Below are 5,729 nucleotides of genomic sequence, written 5' to 3'. Positions count from 1 at the left end.
CATGGTTAGGCAGAATTAATATTGTGAAAATGGCTATACTGCCCAAAGTAATTTACAGAATTAATGCTATCCCCATCAAGCTACCATTGACTTTCTTCACAGAACTGGAAAAAACCACCATGAACTTCATATGGAACCAAAAGAGAGCCCGCATAGCCAAGTCAATTCTAAGCAAAAAGAACACAGCGGGGGGCATCACACTACCAGATTTCAAACTATACTACAAGGCTACAGTAATCAAATCAGCATGGTACTGGTACCAAAACAGAGATATAGACCAATGGAACAGAACAGAGGCATCAGTGGCAACACAACATAGCTACAACCATACAATCTTTGATAAACCTGACAAAAACAAGCAATGGGGAAAGGATTCCCTGTTTAACAAACGATGTTGGGAAAACTGGCTAGCCATGTGCAGAAAGCAGAAACTGGACCCTTTCCTGACACCTTGCACTAATATTAACTCCAGATGGATTAAAGACTAAAAGAAGACCTGGCACCATAAAAACCCTAGAAGGAAATCTAGGCAAAACCATTCAGGACATAGGAGTAGGCAAGGACTTCATGAACAAAACACCAAAAGCATTGGCAACAAAAGCCAAAATAGACAAATGGGACCTAATCAAACTCCACAGCTTCTGCACGGCAAAAGAAACAGTCACTAGAGTGAATCGGCAACCAACAGAATGGGAAAAAATTTTTGCAGTTTACCCATCTGACAAAGGGCTGATATCCAGAATTTACAAAGAACTCAAACGGATTTACAGGAAAAAAACAAACAAGCCCATTCAAAATTTGGCAAAGGATATGAACACTTTACAAAAGAAGACATATATGAGGCCAACAATCATATGAAAAAATGCTCATCGTCACTGGTCATCAGAGAGATACAAATCAAAACCACATTGAGATACCATCTCACGCCAGTTAGGATGGCGATCATTAAAAAATCTGGAGACAACAGATGCTGGAGAGGATGTGGAGAAAAAGGAACACTTTTACACTGCTGGTGGGAGTGTAAATTAGTTCACCCATTGTGGAAGACAGTGTGGCGATTCCTCAAGGCCTTAGAAATAGAAATTCCATTTGACCCAGCAATCCCATTGCTGGGTGTATATGCAAAGGACTATAAATCGTTCTACTATAAGGACACATGTACACGAATGTTCATTGCAGCACTGTTTACAATAGCAAAGACCTGGAACCAACCCAAATGCCCATTGATGATAAACTGGATTGGGAAAATATGGCACATATACACCCTGGAATATTATGCAGCAATCAGAAATGATGAGTTTGTGTCGTTTGTAGGGACATGGATGAATCTGGAGAACATCATTTTCAGCAAACTGACACAAGAACAGAAAATGAAACACCGCATATTCTCACTCATAGGCGGTGATGAGAAATGAGAACACATGGACACAGGGAGGGGAGTACTAAACACTGGGGTCTATTGGGGGGAAAGGGGAGGGCCAGTGGGAGGGGAGGTGGGGAGGGATAGCCTGGGGAGAAATGCCAAATGTGGGTGAAGGGGAGAAAGGAAGAAAAACACACTGCCATGTGTGTTCCTACGCAACTGTCTTGCATGTTCTGCACATGTACCCCAAAACCTAAAATGCACTAAAAAATTTAAAAAAAAAAAAAAAAAAGAAGAAGAAAAAGAAAACAGATTCTAACACACAAACTTCTCGGGGACACACTCAAACCATGGCGCTGAAAAAGAAGGTCCAGAACCTGCAACTCACTTCTACAGGAAGATAATAAACTCTGCTTCCTACATTCAAAGAACTTATTGTCCACTTGCTGTTGCACAAAGTACAAATCCCTAAACACAGGGGAAAAAAGGAATGGAAATAACAGAAGACAGATATCAAAATTCACAAGATAAAGAATAGACAGGACAGGCACAATGGCTCATGCCTGTAATCACAGCACGTTGTGAAGCAAATGGGGGTGGATCGCCTGAGGTCAAGAGTTCGTAACTAGCCTGACCAACATAGTGAAATCCTGTCTTTGTTAAAAATACAAAAAAAAAATAACTGGGTGTGGTGGTGGGAAGCTGTAATCCCAGCTACTTGGGAGGCTGACGCAGGAGGATCACTTGAACCCAGGAGATGGAGTTTGCAGTGAGCCAAGGTCACACCATCGCACTCCAGCCTGAGAAATAAGAGCAAGGCTCCACCTCAAAAAAAAAAAAAAAGGAGTGGACAAATGGAATAGACACTGGCAATCAGAACCCTGACTCCCAAATAAATAGGGGAAAAGGTCTAGAAAAAACTGGAGGTAGTGGCTACCTCTAAAGAGAGGATATAAATAGAACTGAAGAGGGAGACCCAGGCATCTCAGATCAACTTCCCCTTTTTCCTGAGACTGTAAACTGAGATCCTTTTCATATGCAATTCCTAACACTGTAAACCAAGACACTTTTCATATGTTAAGCTATAAACCTAAGATTCTTCCACGTGTAACATCTAAAGCATAAGCCTATATAAAGAAGGAACCTTCCTTTATTAAAGGAGCTTGGCTGTTAGGCAACTATGCCACATTGCCCCCGGCTGAATAAACTCCTTCCTCCTGTATTTGATGTCCGAGATCCATTTCCTGTGGCTGCTCCTGCTACAAAACTAAAACTAAATATATTGGGTAGAAATAGATGTAATGAACCCTTAGGGTCCCATATCTCCTTCCAGCTTCTGTAGCCATGGAATGACCCTCTTTCATCCTGGTAGACTCTGCAGAAAGTAAAACAATGTGGGCTCTGGAACTGAGGACACTGGCTATAATAAAGGATGAGAATGAGGGACAAACTGGGAAAGGAGGAATAAGTGAAAGTTCTTATTCTGAGTGGGGAAACAGAGCCCTCTTCCCCCATTCACTTCATTCAGCTCTGTGTACCCTGACTCCACTCCCTTCATACATACACACACACACACACACCCCAGGCAGGAGATCAAATGACTCATTTCCCTGGAAACAATAACTAGTCTCAAGAATGAAGAGTAGGCTTATCCCATCCGTTAACTGACAAAGGAAAGGTCTACATCAAGAAGTCCCACCCAACAGGAAACACTGATTTTTAAAAAACTTCTTACAGAGCTGGGGCCTCAAGCAATCCTTTCACCTTGGCCTTCCAAGGTGCTGGGATAATAGATGCAAGCCACTGAATATGGCCAAACTGTGACTATTTCTTAGACACTGAGACATGAATATTTTAGGAGAAGGGGGAGAAGGAAAAGTAGGGGCTAAATAGCAAGTGAAGAGTCGGAAAATAAAATCCTCATCATCAAGAGAAGAAAGTCAATAATATACCTAATCTGGAAAAATCAAAACGTTGCAATATAAACATCAAATTAAGAAATGTGTAGGTAAATACAGGATGAAGGAAGGGAAAAAGGAGCAGTAACTGTAATCAGGACCAGGAGAACGGAAGGCAAGAGCAGGGAAGGACTGGAGTCTTTCTCATGAGGTTTCTAGATCTATCTGACTTTAAAAACACATGCATAAATTTCAACAGCCTTGTATTGCACTGAATTAAAAAATAAAATTATATGTGTATATTACTTTGATTAAAAATAACATGATTTTTAATAGTGTTAGGAGTCAAAGAAATTTAACATTCTAGGCATATTTTCCATCTCCGGGGTCAAGGCGAGGGAGAAGGTCCCAAAGTGAGAGAGATGACACCAACTATACCACAAGGCATGATGACAGCCTATAAAAAGCAGCAGCTGATTATCAGGGAGAAAGCGGGTGGTAAGCAGATGAGATTGGAGGGGTTGAGGGTGGTGTCTGCTTCTCCTAAGAAGCAAGAGGAGAAAGACTATGGATGTGCAAACTTTGCTGCTCTGCCTGCCGAGGGAGGAGGACGAGCAACATATCTCACTGTCTGGGGCACACACAGCTACCACCCACGACTCCCTCTGAGCACGGACCAGCTGAGTGCTGCTACTGGCAGATACAAGAGACAGTCTCATACATGGGAAGCAAGAAAGGGTGCCCAACTCAGAGGTGTTCTTAGCACTGGCCAAAATCTGGCTCTAATCCCAACTATCTCGAGTCTTTCAAGTTCCTGCTTCTCTCAGCAACTCAACTGAAACAGTCACAGAGCCTTCCCCAGGTTACCCATAACCCCAGATTAAGGTCCTATGAGGCAACAACAGCAGAATCACAAACAAAACTGCAGACACTATGCCCTAAGAACAGAAGGCCAAGTTTCAGCCACATCTCTCCCTCCTTCACAAGCCTCAAAATGTAGTCCCAGCCACACATATTTTGGGTTCAGACTCCACGTGGGCAGAACCATCTGTGTCAGCTGCACACCTGGGTGTGATGGGAAGTGCTGGGAACACAATCGGCTCTCAGAGTCCTTGTCCTCTCCCTTCCCAGATGCCGAGCCCCAGCTGGCGACCATCCTGGTTCAGCAGGGGCTCAGCTCTTCTGAGACAACTGAATGCCCTCACCCCGTAACACCCACACTCACACTCTGCTGCCTAAATCTACAATGTCACTCACTGTATCTGGTCAAGGGAGTGTCCTCGTGTCAGTGACCACCTATCGGTGGCCATAAACAGAATAAAGCTAAACCCTCCAACTTGTGCACCTAGCAGACTCTGCTTCTACAAAGACCAAATATATCCAAAGCAGCTCTCTAATGAGGAGGAGGCTTGAGAATCAGATTCACATTTTAGAGTGACGTCAGAGACTCCTGCTGAGGGCACTGGAAAATAGTGATGATCTTCAGGATCATGGTGAACCATAAGGTTATTTTAATTTAGAGAGGGAAAGAACTCCATTTTCAAAAACAGCATATTTCATAAGTGTTGACAGTCGTGAAGCAAATGAAGTCAGACTCCTGAAAGGTTAACCTCATAGTAGTAGAGCCTGCAAGTCACGACCTGACCACTAGGAGGTGAGCGAGGCATCTCTGAACAGGATCTGCACCTAGAGGACAAGGGACCAACCTGGCTTGTGCCAAGTCCAGGAAACGCTAGTCTGACACCAATGACTTAACCCTCAAAGCAAGTCAGGAAGGAAAACAATGTGCGGAGCTGTTCAATAATTTCCAGTAGCCTCTGCTGTGTAGTCTTATTAGTCATTATTAGCCTTATTAGTCTCATTAGCCTTATTTTTAATTTCCATTTGTCCTTACAAAGCTTTCTCTCGCAAAACATGGAAATGAGACCTTCTTTCCCTTGCTGATGCAAGGAATGAAGATACGTGCCTGGCAGTGCAACTGACACCAATTCATCTTCACCTTCTCCAGTTCAGCAGGATCTTTAAATTTCAGCTGTTGGGAAAATATAATTAAAAACAAAATCATCTTCCAACATAGAAAACCAGTATGCATAGGTAGGGGAAAAAAACGCACTTTTTTTTTACTGAATAAGCATTAAACCACAAGCAATCCACTAAGAGGATGCAAAGACAAGGATAAAATTATAGCTTCATATACACAAGCAGATATCACCAGTTACATACATGTTTTCAAGATAAACAATAACTAGTCCCCAAGTATGAGGAGCTGACAGCACCATCTGTCAGACACACACAGCACAGCCCAGACTCACCTGGTAATTGGTGTGACCACGTGTTAGCGAATTGGCTTTTTCCAGAGAACCAACAAACCTCTAATATCTTTATGACAGGAGATAATTTTGCAACAGAAAGTTACACACCCTTCCTACCTCACCCAGTTAGGTTTCCACAGAAAACAGAAGATAGGG

The sequence above is a fragment of the Callithrix jacchus genome, chromosome 16 (assembly GCF_049354715.1).
Source record: "Callithrix jacchus isolate 240 chromosome 16, calJac240_pri, whole genome shotgun sequence".
Classification (NCBI taxonomy): domain Eukaryota; kingdom Metazoa; phylum Chordata; class Mammalia; order Primates; family Cebidae; genus Callithrix; species Callithrix jacchus.
The sequence above is the reverse complement of the archived record's forward strand: the minus strand, read 5'-3'. Positions refer to the sequence as shown.